General features: G+C 40.5%; 1 protein-coding gene across 2 annotated transcripts in view; it reads right to left on the bottom strand.

Moving 5' to 3' along the window:
- Positions 1-15277, bottom strand: part of cyfip1 (cytoplasmic FMR1 interacting protein 1) — a 44344-nt gene extending 29067 nt beyond the window's left edge. For both annotated transcript variants that reach the window (XM_085449155.1, XM_085449156.1), the window contains exon 1: positions 14949-15277. The gene's annotated coding sequence lies outside the window, so the exon portion shown is untranslated. The remainder of the gene's footprint in view (positions 1-14948) is intronic.
- Between the last annotated feature and the right edge of the window lie 10301 nt (positions 15278-25578).

Genomic DNA, 25578 nt, shown 5'->3' with positions numbered 1-25578 from the left:
CATCTGAGGAAGAGCCTCAGAAAGGAGAGACATCTAAGGCAAGAAGAGGGGTCCCTATTTGCCTCCAACTCTCTCAACAACACCAACGACCAGGACAAGGGACCACGACCTTCCCCAGTCCCCCAAACCCCTGACAGGCCATCACCCTCCTCCCCCTCCCTTTCTCCCTCCTCCCCACACCTGAAATTCACTGAGGAGATGATGGAGCGGGTCAATGCTGGGCTCAGATCTACCCCCCGTCCCAATCCCTTTTTGTCCCCTATAAGCCCCCCACCTGAGCGGCCAAAGGATCACCATCGAGCCCCACCCTCAACAGAGCAATCGAAGTCACATTGCCCAGCCTCGCCCCCCTTAGTTCCTCTTCATGCCCTGTCTCCGCAGTCTGATGTGTGATGTGTGAAGGGTCCGGGCTGTGAGGATTATGACAGTGATGACTTTTCCCAGGAGAAGCTGGGACCCTGTTTACTAGAAGGTTTTAAAATTTCTGTACTTTTAGGTGACAGGAGACATGTGGCCTGGTCAAAACACAGAGAGCTGCACTCTAAAAGATCTTTAAACATAGTAAACATACCTTGTGTGCCACAGACTGCTCCCAAACACGAGGGGACAAGTAATACCTCTAAAACACTTAAGTTGGCTTTATTAAACATTAGCTCTCTAGCTGGGAAAACATTTTTAATTAATGATTTAATCACTGAGCACAGCCTTGATTTTATGTTTTTAACTGAAACTTGGTTGGACCAAAGTAACAGTGGAGCTGTTCTCATCGAGACGACCCCTCCTAACTACAGTTTTATCAGTGAGGTCAGGGCGAGCAGGAGAGGAGGAGGGGTTGCTGTCTTATTTAATGAATCATTTCAATGTAAGCAGCTATCTCCTGGAAGTTTTCAGTCTTTTGAATATGTGGCTTTACAGCTGAAGGCCCCATCCAAAGTTGTGTTTCTTAATGTTTACAGGCCTCCCAAATACTGCACAGACTTTTTTAATGACCTCAGTGAACTGCTGTCTGTGATCTGTGTTGATTTTGACTGTGTAATTATTGCTGGGGATTTTAACATTCATGTGGACAACCCTCAGGACAAAGGGACTAAAGACCTGAGTAACACTCTGGGCAACTTTGGGCTGACTCAGCATGTAACAGAGGCCACACATAATAGAGGACACACTCTTGACCTACTGATCTCCAAAGGCCTGAGCATTTCAAAGGTTACTGTGTCTGATGTGGGCCTGTCTGATCATTACTGTGTTTTCTTTGAAAGTAAAATCTCAGCCCACACAAATATATCAACAACAGTGATCACAAAACGGTGTATAACTGAACACAGTAGTGCAATTTTTAACCAGGTCTTCCCATTAACACCTGACCTGTCCAGAGGGTCAGTCAATGAGCTCGTCAATAGCTTCAATGCTAACATGTTAAATGTAATGGACACTATTGCTCCCATTAAGGTGAAGGTTATCTCTGGAAGGAAAAAGTCTCCATGGAGAAACTCCACACTGGTGAAAAATGAAAAAAGAGAGTGTAGGAAAGCTGAGCGCAGATGGAGAAAAACAAACCTCCAGGTTCATTATGACATTTATAAAGAGAAACTTCACAATTATAATTTACAACTGAGGAATGCAAGGAGGTCCTACTTCTCTGACATCATCACTAAAAACAGCCATAATGCTCGGGTCTTATTTTCTACAGTTGACAGGCTAACAAACCCTCCTGTGTCAGTGGCAGCTGAACTTCATTCGACCATGGCCTGCAATGACTTTGCCAAATTCTTCACTGAAAAAATCCAAAAAATTAGACAAGCAATTGGTACATCAACAGCAGATCCAGGATATGTACTGTGTCCACCAAAAAACTGTTTAAACACCATGAAACAGTTTCAACCTATTAACAGCAAAGACCTGGAGGACATCTTAGGTCAACTGAACTCCTCCTCCTGCTGTTTAGATGTCCTGCCAACAAGTTTTTTCAAAAAGGTCTCAAAGACTTTAGAGTCAGACCTGTTACAGATCGTCAACTTTTCTTTATTATCAGGTGTGTTTCCAGAATCACTAAAAACTGCTGTAATCAAACCTATACTGAAAAAGGACAATCTTGACAAGACACAAATGAACAACTACAGGCCGATCTCAAATCTCCCGTTTTTAAGTAAGATCATTGAAAAAGCAGTTTCTCAACAGCTCAGTTACTTCTTAAAACAGAATAATTGCTACGATGCCTTCCAGTCAGGTTTTAGACAGAACCACAGCACTGAAACCGCTCTGACCAAAGTGTTTAATGACATATGTCTGAATACAGACAGTGGAAAAATGTCAGTCCTAGTTTTACTGGATCTCAGTGCAGCATTTGATACAGTTGACCACAACATATTACTCAAACGACTGGAGAACTGGCCAGGTCTTTCAGGAACTGTACTAAACTGGTTCAAAACATACGTAGAAAACAGGAAATACTTTGTATCAATAGGTAACTTCACATCTGAGCAGACAAGTATCACATGTGGAGTTCCCCAAGGTTCCATCTTGGGACCCCTTCTGTTTAACATCTACATGCTCCCACTGGCACAGATTATAAACAACAACAAAATTAACTATCACAGCTATGCAGATGACACACAAATATATATCACAATGTCACCAGGAGACCGAGGCCCTGTACAGGCTCTTGGTAAATGCATTGAGGAAATCAATGACTGGTTGTGCCACAATTTTCTCCAGCTAAACAAAAACAAAACTGAGGTAATAGTCTTTGGCGCCAAAGAAAAACGATTACAGGTCACCAGAGAACTTCAATCTATACATCTAAAAACCACAAACCAGGCGAGAAATTTGGGTGTAGTGATGGATGCAGACCTAAACTTAGAAAAACACATTAAGACAATAACAAAGTCAGCTTACTATCACCTCAAGAATATATCAAGGATAAAAGATCTGATGTCTCAACAGGACCTGGAAAAACTAGTCCATGCATTCATCTTTAGTAGGCTTGATTACTGTAACAGCATCTTTACAGGTCTACCTAAAAAATCAGTCAGACAACTACAGCTCATTCAGAACTCTGCTGCTCGAGTCCTCACTAAGACCAAAAAAGTGGACCACATCAGTCCAGCTCTGAGGTCCTTACACTGGCTGCCTGTCCGTCAGAGGATAGACTTTAAAGTTCTGATGCTGGCCTATAAAGCTCTGAATGGTTTAGGACCAAAATACATCAATGACCTCCTGACCCAGTATGAACCATCCAGATCCCTCAGGTCATCTGGATCCGGTCTTTTATCAGTTCCCAGAGTCAGAACCAGACACGGAGAAGCTGCATTCAGCTTTTATGCTCCTTATATCTGGAACAAACTCCCAGAAAGCCTCAGATCAGCTGAAACACTCAGTTTATTTAAATCCAGGTTGAAGACTCACCTGTTCTCAGCTGCATTTGAATAAAGCACCAAATCCACACTTTAAGCTTAAATTTCAAAACTTACATTTAACTACTGATTTTATCTACTGTTCTGATTTTATCTGTTTTGATTTTATATACTGTTGTTTGTTTGTTTGTTTGTTTGTTAACTAGTTAGTTAGTTTATTTGCTTGTTTTATTCAATTTTAAATCATGCTTTTTATTTGTTCTTGTTTCTAATGTCTCTGTAAAGCACTTTGAATCACCTTGTTGTTGAATTGTGCTATACAAATAAACTTGCCTTGCCTTGCCTCATGCTAAAATAGGCAAATGTTCAAACTCTAAACCAAGACAGATGTTGAGAGGCCAGAGGTAAACTAACCTACTAACCCACAGTGCATTCTCTAAAGTAGCTCCGCTAACACGGCTTAAACTAAGACAGCAGAGATTTTATTTGCAGGAGGCAGCTCAGGTGCCAGGTATTAACCTGTCGGCCGGTCTGTCAGCCTGCAGGCAGCAGAATAAGGGAGGGGTGGGGGGGTTGCTAAAGTCATACTGAGGACCTCAAACACAGTGAAACGATGCAGCGGCAGACAGAGAAGCTTCACACCATGTTTAGATTCCCCTTTATGCAACAGCCTCAGACTGTCCGGACACTTCCTGTCCAAAGCCTCAGCCAATGAGGTCACTGCTGAATCATAACCTCAGCACCGCTGAAAACAACAATCTCACTGGGCTACTGGGCTATTACGTTCAACTTCAGTCACTGTCTCGGCTACAATGACAAACGTGTCTAATGTGAAAACGAAATAATGGAGATGAAAGTCAGACTGTTTTACCACATTCAGTTTTACAATGATTCTCTCGTTCGGCCTTTCAGCGCAACATTTCCTTTTTCCTCTCCACAAAAGTCCATCGTCATTCTGTCCAGTTTATGCAGTTGAATCATAGTTCAAAGTTTAAGTAAATAAGATTAAATAGCGACGATTTTCTCCTTTTTTAAAGTTTAATGAATCTACTATTAGTACTGACCAAAATTCATTTCTTTGGCGATGAGCAGCCCCCCCAATCTGACAGCAGCTTTTTTATTTACCTGCTAATCTTGGCACAATTTTCCTGCCTCAGTTCCATTCAATTTTATTTATACAGTGCCAAATAATAACAACAGTTGCCTTAAGGCGCTTTATGTTGTAAGCTAGAACCTACAATAACACAATCATATGACCCCCTATGAGCAAGCACTTTGGCGAAAGTGGGAAAGAAAAACTCCCTTTTAACAGGAAGAAACCTCCTCACCCATCTGACCACAGGACTGTGTTTCATGAGCGCAATAGTGTGCCACATGTCCCAGTTATTTTTTTAAATACATCATCAATGACTGCACTGGCTGCTCATTTCTTTAAAGATATTTTTTTATTGTTTGACCGTTTGCTTTCTGACAAACTCTGGTTCGTCAGAGCCCGTTTCCTTTTTAAAACTTTTACAGACGTATTTAGTGTCTAATTTAGTGCTTTCTGAGAAATGTTTTTGATTTTTTATACTTTGAGCTTATTTCTGTGTTGTTCCCAAAACCTTCAAGTGTATAATTATATTTCATTTATTCTGCTGATGCCTCTCGAGTTTTGCGTGTCACTTTAATCGATTCTATAATTTGAATTCATTCTATAATTTATTTTTGAAAGATTTTAGGCTTATTTTAATTCTATTATTGTGTATTTAGTGTTTTTGTGATGCATCCTGATGCTGCATGTGGTCAACAGATTTAGTTTAAAAGTGGACAGATGAGCTGTATTAGGAGTAGAGCTGGGCGATAGAACGATAACGATATGTATCGCGATATAACTTTTACTCGATAGAGAAATTAAGCTATCGCGATAGACCTCGTCGCTCTTGTCCTCTTTAAAAAAAAAAAAAAAAAAAAAAAAAAAAAAAAGATCAGCCAATCCAAATTAAGTAGCGCAGAGCCGAACCAATCACAGCCGCAGCGTCACGTCGCGTGACTTGTTACGTACAGCACAAGTGCCAAGCCACACGTGTGTTTGTTTGGGAAGCAGCCAGCGGGTAATGGAGGAAATGAGTGTGCCGACTAGAAAAATCAACCGAGCGTGACCGAAGAGAAAACAGATGATGGTTCCAACGCCGGAGAGATTGTCGAACGGAAGAGCCATAGAAGTTCCGTAGTGTGAAGGTATTTCGGCTATTTCAAGTCTGACAAAAAACAGAGTAGCGTGCACTGTAAATTGTGCCGAAAGCAAGTCTGGAAATACAATGAACTGGTGCATGCGTCACACTGTGCGCCACGTTATTGTTTCGGTGAAATGAATTTCTACAATACTGTTACTGTTAATTCTACTCTCTGCAGTGTTTAAATGCTTACATATACACACAGTTACTATGCCCCAGCTTTGTTTACTTTTTCCCACCGAGGCTTCTAGACTTCTGATTGGCCAACATTTCTGCACGGTTAGGAATCTAGCGCCACCTGCTGCTTTGGCATGTTCATAGCAGCGTTTTCCTTCATTTCTGCCTTTATGTGTGGACGGGATTATTTTTTAAAACGAAAACGGAAAATCTCCGTTTTCAAAAATACCCGTGTACGTGTGGACGTAGCCTCAGTCTTTGACTGGAAGCGCTAATTCGTCATTCGGCTTTTGTCAGACTAAAGTAACTGTTAAAACTGTTTGAAAAGCTAAGCTATACAACAAGGAGAGATTGAGAATTTCCTTTTAGTTCTCAGTTTATTTGATATTGACAAAAGTTAGTCAGTTTTGTCTGTTCTTCTGTAAAACAAACTAAGATTTATTTTTAGAATTAATATTTTGTTTCTAAGTGGAATTGACAATTTAGTCTGTTTCGTTTGTTCTATTTTGAAACTTAAACGCTTTAGCGGCTGCCTTTTGTGTAGTTTGCAATATTTGCCTTTATTTATCTGAAAAAGTCTCATGTTCCTTAAGTACATCTACCCTGTTGAACTTATTATGGGAAATAAATATTTAAATAAAAACAAGCTGCTGATTATTTCACATTTTACTTGTGAGCAACGGCACATTTAAATCTTACAAATATAGTTATTTGGCTTATATCGTGATAGATATCGTTATCGCCTGAAATGAAAAAAACATATCGTGATATGAAAAAATCTCATATTGCCCAGCTCTAATTAGGAGGTGTTTGGTATGCTCTGCTTTGCTTTGCATTCTCACTGCTGCTGACTGTCTAACGTCACTGATACCCAACAATCAAAAGACCTTTTGCAATCAGGACTGACAGCGAGTCCAACAATTCACACCAACTGACCACCAAAACAAAAGCTCAGCGGTCACAGCGTGTGCGGGATCACCGAAAGGGTCACCGAGCTGCTGATCAGCAGATGGAAACATACAGTGGGGAAAAAAAATACGCAACTAAATAGATTTTTAAAAGTCTGCATCAGCATAAAAATCAGCCGATTCTTTGTGTACGGCAACTTGACTGCGTTTCTTTGTGCCATCCAAAAGTTTACTTTCATTCGATGAATACTTTCCAGGTTACACGCCTCAGAGCATCTGCACATGAAACTTTCAGGGCTGAAAAACTAATTTAAGCTCCATTAGAAACTGCAGCCAAATTAATTTTAAACCCACTCCAAGAGTCACAATCTAAACACTAAATCTGGTTTTAGTTCCGCATGTTTTTCCCCTCTAACCACCTCAGAGTATGATGGGATGTGTTATCACCATCATCATCATCATCATCATCATCATCATTTCAAAAGGTAAACCTTCAAGCCCAACATCACAAATGTTCCATATTTTATTGATTTTAGATGTAATGACACCCCCACCCAAAACAAATCATTTAAAATTAAAGGCTGAAAGTATCATCAGGATTTATGAAATGACTGTTTGGGTGGTGATTTGGGAAATAACTGTCAGCTGGGGTGGTTCGTCTAAATCTGTAAACTGTTCTGGTGAGCTGGAGCCACGGCCCCACCCGTATGACTCATGGGATATTTGGTGGTTGATGCTAAGAAAAGAACATTTAATCATGGCTTCAGTGTTGTCATTCAACACCGAAGAACAATAGAAGCTCATTAATCTTAATACAGTCAGATACACAAAATTATAAAACAACTGTGTCAGAGTTATCATCTCCTTTGGTGTCATTTATTGAATTTGATGTTTGAAGTCTAAAGAAACAAGACATATTCACAATTTATTCAATTAAAAGGCCTCAGCAGCATATGGAAGAACCATAACAACCGTGCACCTCTTCCTCATGCTGATCACTAACTTGGTCACCATACCAATAAACGACACCAAACACGTGTCGGTAGCAGAATGAGCTGTTTAGCATTGGCACAGCCCACTTAACTCTGCTGCTCAACCCACAAATGAATTTTCAAACAACATATATTCTTAGTTTTTGTGATAAGCTTATATTCATCATCAAATGCATACCAAAGACCTGGATGGCGGAACACAAGCTAAGGCATTCACTCCATAGTGATATCTATAGAACATGTGCAGCTGCTCTTCTGATGCACATACACAAATAGTTGCTTGGCACTGTTTAGACTTCCTCACATTAATGAGACTGCATAAAAAGTTTCACAACAAAACAAAACAAAAAAAAGTGTCTCTTTGAAAACATTTCACCTCCACTTTTTAAAAAATGTTTAACTATACAATAGCTTTGCATAATTCACAGATCTCTCTCTCTCCCCCAAAAAAATCCTCTTTTATCTCAGTGGAGCCTCAGTGAGTGAAACAAACCGTTTGAGCTCCCCTTCCTTCCCAGAACTGGACTGCCGCTAGTCTGGTTTTGGTGAGTTTGGAATCCCCGTCTTTAAACTAGCTTTATTGTGACTGGATGCCTCTGACAAATAATTTGAGTAGCAGGAAAGTGGAACTTCTGATCCTTAGATTACCACATTAAACATATCAGCTCTCTCTGACATCACAGAGATCCAAAAAGTAGAGCAAAATGTGATAAATTGGGTGCTCAGAGCAGTCAGGGATTACTGTCCAAACACTGAGCTCATCATTAGAAACTTCTGCCATGGGAAGAGGAAGAGGCAGACAGTTACAGTCTAGATGGTGACACGTTGTCTTTTCTTAAGAAATCTGAGATGACAAAATGACTGAGGTTTGTGACATTATTGCAGTTTTTATTAAAAAATAACTGCTTTCAACATAGAACAAAATATCTGTAAGGCTGACTTTTGCAATAGCCAGCAGTCAGAGTTTGAATTCATATTGACTGACAGCATTGATTTTCATTGATTGCACTGCAATCTCACAGTCATTTTTTAATATCAGAGCCAACCAACGCAAAAATGCAGTCCTGTTACTTTAGCTACACTGAGGTGGAGCACAAGAAATACATTTCTATGCAACTTGTGCTCTTATTAAATGTTTTCTTGACCTGGGAGTAAAAATAGATTTGGCTCGTTGCAAAACAGTTTTACAAAAAAACAGAAGGAAGTCAGCTGGGAATAAATGCAAAGAGCTGATGATTTATAAATTAGCCAAACAAAGATGAACTGCCAACAGTTAAGTAAGCACCATTACAGACTACAGATCAGTCATCAAAAACTGGCAAAACAGGGAAGTATAAACCACAGAGAGAGCATGTGATGCGTGGTCGACTTCAGTACGGGGGAAGAACTCCTAATTTACCCTCATGTCCACTAAAATCGAAAGTAACCAATAAAAAAGGAGATGCAAATTTCAACAAAGATCTTTTTTTTTTTTAACTGAAAAACTGCTGCAGAGGGAAAAAAGATGTAAGCACAAAGAACAACTGCTGCTGAGTCTGCTGATCAGCTTTAACTCAGGAGGGAAACCATGTCCTGTATGTAAGAAAAAAGGAACCTTGACTTCAGTGCACAGTTCCTGTTAACATGTCTAGAGTTATGTCCTCATACAAGCGTTATTTTAGCCTGTTAGTTTGTGAGCTGTTGCACACACTCCTGAAGCTGCACACCATGTGTCTGCAGGCGTAACAGCGCAATAAGAAGATTAAAACCACCATCAAGCTTGTGGCCGAGGTGCGCCAGACAGACGCAAACGCAAGCTAAACATCAGCCGAGCAATTATCATAAACGAGAAAAGAATCAAGAAAGAAACAAGAGGTACAATCTGGCAAAGTGCTGATCCCAAAGAAAACTGCCTGTATGTTTGAAGGGCAAAGAGCAACTGTAGGTGGGCTGTGCATGAAATTATAAAAATTCACCGGACTTCCTACAGCGTCACCGCAGTTTTTTCAACTCTCTAACCTCCGAGGTCACAAAGAGGGGATATCCCTAATACGATCATCTCCCTCCCACTCACCAGCTCTTTAAACCTTCTGCTTGTGAGAGGTAGCCAATCAGAATAAAGTTATCTTGGGGGAGGGGGGGCTAACGGCTCATTTTACACAGAGACTGAGATTAATGCTAAATTATCAGATAAAGGAGGATTATTTTGAGCTGTGAATCAACCAAAGCCACTCTAGGAGATGCCAACATAAAAATTTAGAGGTGGAATTAGAAGAAAAGAAAAGTGGAAGTATGTGTTTTTCCTGTAAAATGACCTTTTAATGTTATTTTCTGCAAACAGCAGCTGTGCAGCCTTCTTTTTTAAAAGAAGGAAGCATCAGTTTCTCTGACTGTATGCTTGGCACTGCTGGAGTGTAATTGTCACACGTCACATAAAAAGATAAAAACACTTTAAACAAAGAGCAGCGGATCACACTCTCAGAGGATTTTCACATCAGCACGCAGGGAGGAAGCCACATACGCTTCATATTCCTCTCAAGTGAAAAAACAAACAGATGTAAATCTAAACCCTGCACAACATCAGGCTCACATGTGTTTCCAAACATGGCAACCAGGCAACACAACACAGCTGCGTCGACTAACGCCATTCGCTGGGTGCATGAAACAGTACCAGCCTGAAGGAAGTCAGAGATGTTTTTCATGACAGAGGTGTGAAAACAGTTTTGCACTTTCTTATTTGCAGGTGACAACACAAAGCTTTTGGTTATCAGTGCAGAATCAATCTGGCAGTCGAATTAGCTGATCCATCCGTCCAAGCAGCAGGGGCGGATCTACTGTGGGGCCAGCAGATAATCGCTTGCCACCCAAAGTGCCACCCTCATTTTGCACATGACAATGTTGTTTATTACAATAAGCTAACATTAACCCTTTGAGCCTAGCTACAATTAACAATGAATATAAATGATAAAACTAAATATATTGCATACTGCCCCCCTTAAAAATGGGAAACAGCTTTGTTTCTTGTTGTCAGTAGCAACCGATCGTGCAGATTTCTGATATTTTGTGTAAACGTAAGCATGTAACAATGTAATTATTTCTAATAAAAGATGGTGAAACTTAAGTTAGACTTGTGTTTCTAACTGGTCCACCTCATGTTGTGTAGCTTTCTGGATTTTATACTTACTGGGCTACATAGTAACCTAAAAATTTGCATTTTTTAATGTAACTGACGTGTTTAATTATTGGGGCTAAAGCCAATATAAAAGTTACAGGCTAGGTTTATATGAAACACATGTATATGTGTATTTTAACCACATATTAAAGAATCTAACATTTTCATATGTGTAACAAAAAAAAAGGGCTTTGATTTTGCCACCCCATCTGATTTCCACACCACCCTCAGAAAATTTCTCCAGATCCGCCCCTGAAAATCATCTTTGAAATATCCTCGCTGCACGACACCTACAACATCATCCCGACCCAAACACGGCGATCCTCGTGTCTGTGCAGGCTGGATCGTGTTTGTCTTCTGTATTTTATTTTCTGATTTCCTGATAACCTGCTTTTTGTTTGACTTACAGAACTTTGCAAAAATCGCGAGTTAATCTTGATTCTTGAGTAGTGTCGTTATGATAAGTTATTATGACTAAGGAAAATACTTGTTACCATTTCTATACCACAGGGTAAAAACATTAAAAGATAAATAAATTAGAAGGCCTTTCTAACCCTAACCCCCTGGCCAAATGGTACAATAATCGTCATTTTTGGGTACAAAGGTAATCGACTACAGCAATCTGTAAAACACAGTGGTGATAGCGATGTTACAGAAAAGTCCCATCACATTATGATCCACGACGGAGCATCTGGAAAGTATCTAATTTGCAACGGCTTCATCAATTATCCCAAACACACTACCCTATGCAGCGAAAGCATACCTGGATAGAAAAAACACAGGAGAACACTATCAGTCATGAATGGGCCTTCCCAGAGCTCAGACCTCAACATCACTGAAGCAGTGTGGGATCATCCTGACAGATAACAGAACAAAAGGCAGAAACATCCAAAGAAGAGCTTTGAATGTCCTTCAAGAAGCCTGGAGAACTATTCCTGAAGATCCTCACAGAGAGCTGCTCAGAGACTTAAGACTCTGCTGAAGGATAAAGACGCTCAAACCAAAACTTGACTTCCAAGCTCATTAGAATTACACAAACTACGTTTTTACCTTATATATTGTATTTACATCTATGGTTTTCACACATTTCACTGCCCCCATTTCCAGTTTTACCAGAATGAAGGTCAAGCCTCAAACTGCAAACCCTACTTACTTGTTTACTTTTACAAGCAAAAGATGGAGAGATTTTTTTCATAAAGGTGATTCTGTCTTAAGAGGGCCAACAGATTCACATCTGCAGAAGTTAACAGATATAAAACACAGAAGCCTCTCAGCCGCTTCCTGCTATGTTACAGTGTGAACAGTTTGCTATAATCTATTACCTGAGGTTTATTATTTAAAGGATCACAAAAATAAAATAAAATGGCAGCTTCTACCAAAACAACATTAGATGTAGTCTAACTCACACTATCTTGCCTCATCACCAGCCCTCCCTCCCGCTTGCCTTCCTTCCTTCCTTCCGCCACATCTTCCAGCACACACTGATAAGTAAAGCACTTCATAAAAAGAGTAATAACAAAGCTGTGACAAACAGGGCAGTTCTTTCTCCTTACAAATCCTAACAGCACCCCCCAATGTTTTAATATTCCCAGTAAAGCCCTTTCAATGGCTTTAGAAAGGTGCTCTGTTATACGAAGTTCATCCCACAATACACACATATCCAGTCATCCACCCATTCACACACACATTCACACACTGGTGATAGCAAGCTACATTGTAGCCACAGCCACCCTGGGGCGCACTGACAGAGGCGAGGCTGCCGGACACTGGCAGAGACACAGATCTCTGACCACCACCAGTAGGCAACGGGTGAAGTGTCTTGCCCAAGGACACAACGACCGAGACTGTCCAAGCCAGGGCTCGAACCGGCAACCTTCCGATTACAAGGCGAACTCCCTACTCTTGAGCCACGATCGCCCCCACGATCTGGCTCTCTTGCACAGCATGTCTTTTATCCTATCTTCCTTCTCTCACCTCAACCGGTCGCAGCAGATGGCCGCCCCTCCCCGAGTCTGGTTCTACCGAAGGTTTCTTCCTTTTAAAAGGGAGTTTTTCCTTCCCACTGTCGCCAAAGTGCTTGCTCATATGGCATCATTTGATCGTTGGGTTTTTTTCTGTGTTTTATTATAGGGTCTACCTTACAATATAATAAGTGCCTTGAGGCAACTGTTGTTGTGATTTGGCGCTGTATAAGTGAAATTGAATTGAAATAGATCTGAAAATTACTGTACGATTATATGAACTTTCTATAGAAAGTATTTAAATATAGATATAATTTCTATATAATAACCGATGTCCGGTAACCGATGCCCTGTTAGAATGCCAGGGTTTTGTGATGTAAAACAATGACAACAAGATACATCACTTCAGGACCTTTTCCACCATTAATGTGACCTTTAACCTGTACAATTCAACTAAAAAAAAAAAAAAAAAAAAAAAAACACCACACAAAACAAAACACACACATAAGGAAAAAAAAAAAAAAAAAAAAAAAAAAAAAAAAGTGTGAGAAACTTCAATAATAACCTAACGGCATAAATACGAGGATCCTTAAACAGGAACTGTGTTGGGCAACTGATTTTATTGCAGAATTCAGCGCATTTTCTTCAGGTCCCTCCACAGAAGAGCATGACACTGCCTCCCCCGTGCTTCACCATAGGTATGCTGTTCTGTGGTCATGTGCAGTGTTGCTTTTGAACCAAACAAACCATCTGGAATCATATTTTCATCAGTTTTTAGTTGTTGGTGAAGTCACTGTTGTGTCATGTTTTTTTCAGGTATTGATGACCATCTGAGAGCAGCAAAAAATTGATTTTAAATCAGAGTCAATGTCCTCTGACTATTTGGCATTAATCTGAATGTGCTTGGTTAATTATCCCCACCCATATCCACATTTATAGGTGGGTGCACACACTTATGCAAACATATTATTTTAGTTTTTCTACTTTTATCTCCACCCCCAAAAAAGGTTTCAGTTTGTTTTTCTGTTGAATTGTGTAGGTTAATGATCACATGTAGGGTTCTGAAGTGATTCATCTGGTGTCATCCTCTATGATGCGGTTTTTATATCTACTTTATCTCAGGCATGGTGCAAACGAGCGCTTTGTTTTTGCTTATTGGTTGCTTCTTTTGAATAAAATAGAAGCTCAAACAGGAAGGAGGGCCTGACACTGCAGAGTATTAAAATATGTAATATAGTTTATAGCTTAGAATGATTTTTTAGCAAGTATTTATATTTTATGCTGTCTTATAGAAATAAATATCAAGTTAAAAAAATAATTTTGTTTATTTTGTTGTCTGATAAAAAATTCAACAAAATTAGAAATTTGAGTAAAGTTAAACTCACTGTCTCTGCAGAATGTAAACTGTACATCAACTGTAGATCAAACTCCAGCATCAGTTTGAGCAACCGAGACATCATTTCTCTTTCAACACATGAACACAGCAGTGAGTGTCAGCACAGTTGGGGGGTATATTCTGGAACTTTCAACTTTAGTCTCCAAACGCCGAATAAACCAAAATACCTAACTAAAACGCGTTCAAAGGATGACTGAGTTGATTTACTGGATCGTGAATGCAGCATCAGGACACAGGGGAATACAGATAGTTCTTGAACACACCTCTCCTGACTGTAATTCCCAAAGGAAAAAACAGAAGAAGAAAAAGTCGAGAAAAACCCCAAATGTTAAGCCTCACGTTTTAAACTCGGCGGTTTTTAGTTTGAAAGTGAAAAACTTTGACCGTTTTAAATCTCTGACCCCGGCTCTCACTCCCGGTGCCTCTCTCTGAAGTCCAGGTGTTACTTTTATCAAGTAAAATTAACTCGTCGGTAATGAAACGCGATGACAGTGTGTGATTAAAGCGGTTCTTTGGTGTGAGGCTGTCCTGCCTCCAACAGGACTCTGCGGTAAAAATGGCTCTTCGTGCCGTGGCCTGAGATTAGTCACAGCTCGGGCCTCGAGCAGGAAAACGGCTCTGCGACAAGCTGTTCACCTCCTTAGAGCTGATTATCTTTAGATCCGAGCCTGTTTTTACCGCATGGAGCCCCAACAAGGAGGAAACTGCCGAACCGAAGCGGCACAACTTTTTCTTTTTCCAGCCGTGGGCGAGTTAGCTGGAAACCAACTCTGCGATCAATCGTTTCTACTCACCCGGAGTTGTTGGTTTGCAGGGAAAACTTGTGCCTTTATAACCCGACTACAGCGCCATAAAGCTGGGAAGTTATCCCTCTCGCGACCCTGGAAGTCCCGACTTTGGACGGCTTTAATCCAAGAATCGCGTCCTGCCCTCGGTCCGTGTTATTATCATGGGCGGGGGACAGAAGCAGAGCTGGGAGTTCCTGTCCCTGAAACAGGGAAACTCAACAGGAAACTGAAAGAGCTGCCGTGCTGGACTCCTCCGCTAGGGTCGAAACTCCGAGGATAAAAGGTGCAGTCGGAGGAATGTGCCGTAGAAGTCTGTCAAAGTATGGAGGGCGGTTAGTGCCACAAGACACAGCCAACAAGAATCTGCTCGAAGTATGGTGGGTGGTTAGTACCCCAAGGCGGAGTCGATATCAATCTGTCAAAAGTAGATGGAAAAAATGTTTGTGTAAATGGGCGAATAATACACGTTGAATAAAATGCTTTGAGTGCTCAGGCAGAGTAGAAAAGCGCAGCATAAGGACTTTTTCCGTTTATGGAGAGTAGTTATTACCACAAGATACAAACAAGAAGAACCTGCCCAAAGTACGGAGAACAGTTAGTTCCAACACAACGAAGCCCGTGGAATGCTGTAAGAGCCTGCTCCTTGTATGGGGGTTAGTTGGTGCCACAAAATAAAGCCAACAAGAACCTTCCCCAGTAGGAAGTTTTTGTGACTTTTTACGGAATCAAACTCAAAGTAATGTAAGTACTTCCAAGCTTTAGCTCTTCTGGACTCCATTTTATTATTATTCTGCAAATGGACACAATTGAAGTAGAATAAAATAAAATAAGCATAGGAGTTTGGCTGTGTATAGAGAGCGACTAGTGCCAAAAAATTATCACATTGTGGTAATATACCAAAAGAGCCTTGTGAAGAATGGAAACCAATTAAAAAGGTGGAGCTTCAGAAATAAACTAGAATGCTCTGAACTCTTTAATGAACTTACCAAGAAGGTGAAGACTGACAGAGTGAGCCAATCCTGAGCATGACTTTCTTCAAAGCAGAAGGAGATCATGCTCCCGCTTTCTCACCCAAAGGAGGGAGCATGTTGATAAATTTGGCAGTGGTCATGTGAAACTAAAGTTTGACTGGCTCACGAACAGAATCACTAAATGTAACACAAGATCTGAATGCCTTCCAATAAAATATAATGTTCTCTCTCTCTCTCTAGGATTATATATCTGTAAAGGATTTCTGGATATCAGCCACTTCCTCTGCCTGCCGGTGGTACATACCGTGCATGAGCCTGTCCTTCCATGATGGTCCCTTAGGCTGTGCAAGGATGCCCCTGAGACAATCTAGCACATAACAGAAGGGTGCAAGATGCTAGCAGGCAGAGCATAGATTTAATGCCATAATTAAGTTGCCCTGGAAGTCCTTAGGTCAAATGGGACACCCCCCTAGCGTGGTGGAGAGTGACCGAGCTAAGATCCTGTGGGACTTCAAGTTAAAGACAGACAACCTGGTGATGGCTAACTAACATGACTAGCAGAGGAAGAGGACCATAGTGATAGATGTAGCTATACTGAGTGACAGCAATATCATGAAGAAGGAACACAAAAACCTGGAGAAGTACCAAGGGCTGAGAGAAGAACTCGAGAAGATGTAGAGGGTGAAGGTAACAGTGGTCCCTGTGGTAATCGGAGTATTCGATGCAGTGATCCCCAAGCTAGGCAAGTGGCTCCAGCAGATCCCAGGAACAACATCAAATATCTCTGTCCAGAAGAGCGCAGTCCTAGGAACGGCTAAGCAACTGGGCAAGCTACCCTCAAGCTCCCAGGAGGACCTGAACTTGAAGGATAAAGACCGCCCAGAGGGGAATTTATTTTTAATATGTGTGTGTGTGTGTCTCTGCTGGATATTGCCTCTAGCCAGTATCAATAAAGACTGTTGGCAAATAATTTCATCAAACATTCATCTTACATAATTACTTTTTCTAAGGTTCAATTCCTAGTTAACTGTGTGGCCCTAATATTTACAGTTACTCACACAGTACAGTTGTGTGTTTTGAGCTAAGAGTGGACTTTTTGCCAAGTGTGAGGGACCAAGCAGCCAAGACATAGAGGACAGGAAAAAATGTCTTCAAAATGGGTTTTCTTCATTTTAAACCTCAAAAAAAGTTCAAAAGACAAAATTCAAAAATATAATTAGCAGGCCCATAAAAGAGGTCAACTAAATATAACTCTACAAAAAGTAATGTTCAGAAACTTAAAACAAAGTGGACACAACTTAACTCATAAACTGACCTAATTACAAAGACACAAGAGGGTAGCTTTTATAGTGGTTTGGCCAAACAATTTACACACAATAGGGGGGAAACAAAAACAAACACTAATACTAACTATGCACAGAATAACGTGAGTAAACCTAAAACACCCCTGTTCCTGATAAGCACGTGGTTGGTCCTGCTGAGCAGGCATTTTGTTCTGGGATTCCTCAGCCACGCCTTTTGCCCAAACAGGAAACAGCCACTGCCCAAAACCAGGTAACTCAAAGAAAGAGAAACATAATTAATATAACAGAAAACATTTTTAGAAAAACCACACAATGCTATTATGCTCATAATATCAGTGTTAGGTTTAAATAAAATGATTAATGAACTATATTAATGAAGAAAACTGTAAACCAAACTAATAAGTGAACAAATGGACTTGTTTTACCCATGTGTGGCTGATGCCATCACACCAGGTGAAGTGGTCTAATTTGCCAGATCTGTTTATTCACTTTTAAAATAATAATAATAATAATAATGATAATAATAGGGCAGCACGGTGGTTAGCACTGTTGCTGCACAGCAAGAAGGTCCTGAGTTCAATTCCAAAAATCAGGCCGGGGTCTTTCTGTGTGGAGTTTGCATGTTCTCCCCGTGTTTGCGTGGGTTCCCTCCGGGTACTCCGGTTTCCTCCCACCGTCCAAAGACATGCAGCTTGTGGGGATAGGTTAATTGGAAAAATCCAAATTGCCGTTAGGTGTGAATGTGCGAGTGAACGTGAGCGCCATTGTTTGTCTGTCCCTGTGTGTTGGCCCTGCGACAGACTGGCGACCTGTCCAGGGTGTGCCCCGCCTCTCGCCCTATGACAGTTGGGATAGGCTCCAGCGCCCCCCGCGACCCTGAAAAGGAGAAGCGGAAGCGAATGGATGGATGGATAATAATAATAATAATAATTTGTCCAGTGAAATTACGTTGTTAGTGTGAATGAGATGAAAAATAGGCAAATCTATTAATCATTTGCACTGATTTTATACATCCAGCGTCTAAAGGTCTTTATTTAATAAACTAAATGCCCTCTCTTGTTGGAAATAATAGATTATTGAATTTGATATTGCCATGTCTCAACAGTGACATCTGCTGGCTACAGGAGCTAGTACTTCCATTGTTATTTTCTTCCTTATGTTTTCTTTAAATTTAATACCTCAGCTAATTAATTACCAGGATACATGTCGACATAAGAATTCCAATGTTCTTTTAAAAATGACAGAAGATTTATTTTAAAATGATAGTAAGGTTTGGTTAAAAATCTTTCCAGTTTTTTTTTTTCACTTGTGTGTCAGAAAACTCTTCTCGGGCATCACATTATACACTAAAAATATATGAATTACAGTACACAATTATAAGTTATTGCAATTAAAATGACAGAAATTCATACCCACATACACCATGGACTTTTCTTGTCAGTTTTCTCATTATGCCCCTCAGTAATATGATGCAACACAAGACACAGTTTGGAGTTTAATGTAGATGTGACCAGAGATGGGCAGTAACGCGTTACTTGTAACGCGTTACTGTAATCTGATTACTTTTTTCAAGTAACGAGTAAAGTAAGGGATTACTATTGCAAAAACGGTAATTAGATTACCGTTACTTTCCCATAGGAACGCTGCGTTACTGCGTTACTAAAACCGTGATTTTTTGCGAGAATGTCTCACGACAGTGACGTAAGCGAGTGCGCCATTAGTGACAACAGCTGTGTGCAGCTCAACAATGGATCACATATCGATTGTGGGAGAGAGTATGAGCGTGCAGTGTTTAAAGCGTGGAAGTACTGACCTTACTTTGAGTTTGATTCCATAAAAAGTGACAAAAACATTAGCGTCTGTTGTGCGTGGGAAGAAAACTTCTTTTTACAGCGAAAAAACCCCTAAACTTCCGAGCAAGCACCGAGTGCGCCATGACGTAATGGGAAATTCACAGAGAAACTCACGGATTCTTCAACTGACCGCGGCACACCTGCACCAGGGTAAACCTCCGCCTACCGCAGTCCTGCTTTACAGGTAAAAATAGAGCAACAGGACCGCTGAGTCTTTGACTTTATTTATTTTCTGCTGTGTTTTACTTACATCTATTTGAAAGAGTGAGTGTAAACACAAAAAATATTTTATTTTATGTGCTGGAATGTGCAGAAAATAGGTTTAAATGTTAAACTAATTTATTCAAGTCAGAGAATGTTGCATATAATTACATTTTTGCTTGATGCATAAAGTTAAAAGATTAAAACTGATAAAACAAGTTTTAAAAAGGGACCTTTCCATTTGATTACATTTTGTATGATGGATTATGCAGAAAAAGTAGAATTGGGCTGAAAGATCTATCGCTTTATCACCTCTTCAGGTTGTAAATCGTGTTTTTAAAAAGTAACTAAGTAACTAAGTAATTAATTAGTTTTGAAAATAAGTAATCAGTAAAGTAACAGGATTACTTTTTTGGGGAAGTAATCAGTAACTAATTACTGATTACTTTTTTCAAGTAACTTGACCAACACTGGATGTGACAGGTCTGTCATTTCTTCACATGTTAAAAATACTTGCTCATCTGTTTTTTTCTTAGACTTTCAAATGAAGGTTGTAATGAAGCTTGATAAGATAACTGAAAACCAAGAAGAAATCTTCCAGAAACATTCCCAGCAGAAAATATTGATGAACCGTGTTCATCACTTAAACAGCTCTAAGCTGGAGGATGTATCAAAGAGAAGAATGGTGGATTACATTATTGGGCTCAAATAATCAAATATGTATTGTTTTCCTTGCATTTTCCTTGTGTATCATTTATATGACGGACACACTAAATTATCCTTTAAATGTTTTTTTAGTTTCTGTTTTTGAGTTGCATTATTTTTTTTCTTTTCATTATTAAAACCACTATAAATTTGTCTTTATATGAAAAAATATAATATCATAATAAAAAATTATAATATATAAAATTTTTTAGTAAGATTTACTTTTTCTCATTTTCCTTTTCCCAGTGAGAACACCACAGTATTATATTATTATATGTTATACAAAATATTCCAATAGCACCATCTACTGTTCAACAAAGTTTTTGTTTCTTTCAATTTTCTTCACGCTTGATGGACAAAGTATGATCATCACAGCATTTTGAGATAATGCTCATGGTAATATATGAGGTACAGAGTCTTACTAAGCTGAAGTTTAAGTTATTCCATATTAATCTACGATAGATTAAGAGACAGGATAAGAACTGCTTGAAGCAAAGAAAGGAATATGTCAGGTAACATTTTAATGTTTTAATTTAAAATGTGATCTAACTTCATAAAAATGGCATAAATTAAATTATATTTCCTCCTCACTGGGTGCTTCTGGTGGTCCTCTGATGTGTGACAAATCAGCAGTTTGGTGTTTTTTCCTTTAACAACTATGACATGAATGACTATCCAAATGTCCCAAACATCTACACAGATATATATATATCGATCTTCCTTTTTTAGATCAAAAACATTCTCGGGAAAAAGAAATTAGTTTTAACCTCCTAGGACCTGGCGTCCACATATGTGGCCATCACATTTTTGGTTGTCTAGACCAAAAATACTAAATTTTGCTCTACAAGGGCCTGATATCCACTTACGAGGACATTATACTGCCTCTGTTTTATCAAAATTTAAAACGAATGTCCTCATATGTGGCTCTCACTTTTCTTAGAAACAAAAATCAGGTAAAAAAAAATATCTGGTGATTCTTTGTTTTTACATTCATCAGGTCCTAATCAGCTCAAATGTCAGAGAAAGAGGAATTAAAAATCCATGCCATGAAAGAGTTCGGGTCTTAGGAGGTTAGCCAAACTTAATAAATGGTCACCATTAGGGGGCAGTGTTTGACAAGCTGTTTTAGCATAGTTGCCTCTGTAGTGCTTGGGCTGAGATCAGGGTGGTGCAGTGGTTAGAACAGTTTCCTCACTGAATGAAGGTTCGGGATTCAAACTTCCTGGTTGGCTGGGGATTCTGTGCAGTTTGTGTTTTCTCCAACAATTCAAAGATATGCTTGTGATCGTAATGAAATGATGTCGATTGACACAATTAGTGTGATATTAATAAGTGATTATAAATGGGGTTTTAAAAGTGAAAGGTTTTCAGTCTCTCTGTGTTAGCCCTACAACACACTGGAAACCTTTGCCGGGTGAACCTCTCTCCCCTCCCACCCCAGCTCTTGCTTCTATTTTCCAACCCACAGCACTTACAGTAAGTGAGATAACTGCAATACTTCACTTTTCAATTAGAGTATCACTTACTGACATACTTCACAGAGGTTGCGTGAAATGTCAAACTGAGTCAAGATGTTCTTTTACACTGTCATCTGTCAGGAATGATTAAATTATGTCACGCCTGAAGCTCGAAGCTGTGGTTTCTTTTATCTGATTTTCAGAGATTTGTGCAACTTCTGTGCCGCATCACATAAATGTAAATGCTTTCCAGGCAACAGAATTACATTTACTGTACAAATACCCACAATACCCTTGGTGTATTGTTGAGAAAGGTGTTGTAGAAAGAGAAGAGAAGATAGAGAGAAGAGAAGTCTCCCTGGTTTACCTCTCATTACATTTGAGAGAGGGTAAAAAGGCTCAACATCCAATCATTTATGTGCTAAAACAGTCTCTTTGTGTGCTTTTGCTAATCATCTTTATTCTTAATTAAAGATAAAATAAAAGTTTGATCAATATGTTAAATGGAATGTGAAGAGATGTGAGGGACCAAGCAGCCAAAGCAAAGAGGACACAAGCAAAAATATCTTCAAAAAGGGTTTTCTTTATTTTAACCCTCAAAAAGTCCAAAATTAACAAAATTCAAAACCATACTTAGCAGGCCCATAAAACAGGTCAACTAAATATAACTCTACAAAAAGTAATTTCCAAAACTTAAACAACAAAGTGAGACACAACTTAACTCACAAACTGACCTAATTAAAAAGACACATGAGGGTAGCTTTTATAATGATTTGGCCAAACCATTTGAACACAATAGGGGGGAAAACAAAAACACACACTAATATTAACTAAGCACAGAATAACCTAACTAAGCCTAAAACACCCCTGCTCCTGGTAAGCCCATGGTTGGTCCTGCTGAGCAGGCATTTTGTCCCCAGAGTCCTCAGCCACGCCTTTTGCCCAGACAGGAAACAGCCACCGCCCAAACCCAGGTAACTCAAAGAAAGAGAAACATAATTAATATAACAACACATTTTAGAAAAACCACACAATGTTACTATGTGCGCGCCTCATAATATCAGTGTTAGGTTTAACCAAATGATTAATGAAGAAAACTGCAAAGCAAACTAATAAAGTGAAAAATGGACTAATTTACCCCTGTGTGGCTGATGCCATCACACACACCCCCTCTTCAGGAGGAAGTCGGCGGTAACGTTGTTCTTCCCAGGAATGTGCTTGATGACAAACCGGAAAGGTTGCAGAGCAAGGTACCATCTTGTGATCCTTCCGTTCTTATCCTTCATCTTTTCCATCCACTGAAGTGCACTGTGATCCGTCTCCAGGGTGAATTCTCTTCCAAGAAGGTAGTACCTGAAGGAATCAAGGGCCCACTTGATTGCAAGGGCCTCCTTTTCCACTGTTGAATATCGAACCTCTCTCGGGAACAGCTTTCGGCTGATATAAGCAACAGGATGACGTTCTCCTTCCAAACCTTGAAGTAGCACTGCTCCCAGACCCCTATGAGATGCATCCGTTTGAAGGAAAAAGTGCTCATTAAAGTCTGGACTGTACAAAACTGGTTCGCTACTCAGTGATTGACTGATGTCCTTGAAAGCTGCTATAGCCTCCTCTGTCCAGTTAATCTGATTAGGACACTTGATGCCTATCAAGTCCGTTAGTAGAGCTGCCCTGGTGGAGAATCGTGGTATGAACCGACGATAAAAGCCTGCCATGCCCAAAAAGGATCTTAGTTGCTTCCTTGTCTGTGGGAGAGGACAAGACTCAATGGCTTGGATCTTACTGACCTGAGGCTTGATCACCCCATTCCCGATCACATGGCCCAGGTACGCAGTCTCAGCAGAGGCAAAAACACACTTAGAGGGGTTCACCGTCAACCCAGCAGTGCCAAGACGGTCGAAGACAGCATGCAGATGTTCCAAGTGTTCCTCCCATGTGGTGCTGTAGATGACAATATCATCAAGATATGCAGATGCAAAATCTGAGAAACCACATAGTACTTGGTCCATTAATCTCTGAAAGGTTGCTGGAGCCCCATGCAGCCCGAATGGCATCACTGTAAATTGGAAGAGACCCCAAGGTGTTCGAAAGGCAGTCAACTTCTTTGATCGCTCCGTTAGTGGCACCTGCCAATATCCCTTGCACAGGTCAAGTGTGGTCAAGTACTTTGCCTTCCCCAGCCATTCCAGCAAATCATCAATGCGTGGTGTGGGGTATGAATCAAACAGTGATATTGAGTTTAGGTACCTGAAGTCTATACAGAACCTCATGCTTTCATCCTTCTTTGGCACCAGGACCACTGGATTACACCACTCACTCTTTGATGGCTCAATGATCCCCAAGGACAACATGAGGTCGATTTCCTTCTTCAGGGATATTAGCAGACGTTCAGGGATCCTGTAGCTCAAACGCTTTACTGCGACGCCCTCTTTAATGACAATGTCATGCTCAACAATATCTGTTCGGCCAGGATTCACTTGAAGCACCTCAGAGTTGCATGCAGCTCTCACCTGAAGCTGTTTATCATCTGGCAGATGACTAAGGTCAAAATCTACCACATCAGCAGAAGGCAAGTATTGCTCACCAACCTCTTCTTCCTCTGGCACACCCCTTATGAGCATCACCTCTGCTGTCTTTTCAGGGCGCTGCGCCCATTCCTTCAATAGATTTATGTGCAGAACCCTGCTGGAGCATGGCTTTCCAGGGATGAACACTTGGTAAGTAGTGGACCCCAATTTCTTCTGAACCTCAAAGGGCCCTTGCCACTTAGCCAATAGCTTGTTGTTGTCAGTGGGGAGGAGCACCAACACCTTTTGTCCAGGACTAAAAGACCTCTGACGAGCTGCTTGGTCATACCAAAACTTCTGCTTCTGCTGGATTTTGGTCATATTTGACTGAGCAAGCTCACTCATTTTCTGCAGTCGCTCCCTCATCTGCACAACATAGGAAACAATGTTAACAGAGTCCATCTTTTCCTTGCCTCCCTCCCAGATGTTTCTTAGCAGGGCTAGAGGTCCTTGTACCTCATACCCATACAAAAGTTCGAACAGAGAGAAACCAGTGGAGGCTTGTGGCACTTCCCTGTAGGCAAAGAGAAGATAAGGAAGCCACTAATCCCAATCAGCACCATTCTTATCTACCACCTTCCGGAGCATCTGCTTCAGAGTCTGATTGAACCGTTCTGTTAGCCCATCAGTCTGAGGATGGTATGGGGTGGTCCTCAGGCTTCTAATGCCCAGCAGCTTATACACCTGTTTTAGTAAGTTGGACATAAAGTTACTCCCCTGATCAGTCAGTATTTCCTGTGGGAACCCTACTCTTGCGAAGAGCCGTACAAGGCAGAAAGCTACTGATTTTGACTTGATGGATTTCAGTGGGAAGACCTCTGGATATTTAGTTGCATAATCAGTGATTACAAGCATATAGCGATTCCCTGACTTACTCTTCTCAACGGGTCCAACAATATCCATTCCGAGGTGCTCAAATGGGGTACCAATAATAGGCAGTGGTTGGAGTGGAGCTTTGGAAGGGACTTTGGAGGATGTCATCTGGCACTGAGGACAGCTCTTACAGAAGTAGGCTACATCTCTATGGAGGCCAGGCCAGAAAAAATGTTGTTTAATACGAGCTGTGGTTTTGTGCTTACCAAGGTGGCCAGACCAGGGAATAGAGTGTCCCAAATTAAGCACGGTTTCTCTAACTTCTTGGGGGACCACTAGCTTCAGAAGTGAGCTCATCTGATGGTAAAGTATGCCATTTTGCAAGACATAGTCACTTTTGTTAATGCCTGCCTCCTCTACTTGGTCCTTGTCTATTGCTCGCTGAAAACAGGAAGCTAAACTAGGATCAGTTTTTTGCAACTCTATTATATTGCCAGGAATTTGAAGTCCCAAAGGCAAGTCTGGGTCAGTATGCATTTCTGGGTGTACTATAGTATGCTGGAACTTCTCCTGTCTCCTCTGTCCGCGACTTTTCCGAGGCTTCACAGGTGCAACTTCCCATTCCTCATTAAAAAAAAAATGGCAAGGCACTGAAAACTTCTGAGGTTTCACTAGATTTTTGAGCTTGGGCTCTAGTAACAGCCACATTGCATTGATGATTCTGGTCTGACTCCAACAAATCAAAAAGCACTGGAAAATCTCGTC

The sequence above is a fragment of the Copadichromis virginalis genome, linkage group LG23, assembly GCF_057382275.1.
Source record: "Copadichromis virginalis isolate Kocher_CV1m ecotype Utaka linkage group LG23, C_Virginalis_male_GT1.1, whole genome shotgun sequence".
NCBI lineage: Eukaryota > Metazoa > Chordata > Actinopteri > Cichliformes > Cichlidae > Copadichromis > Copadichromis virginalis.
This window is presented reverse-complemented; position numbering and strand designations above follow the sequence as displayed.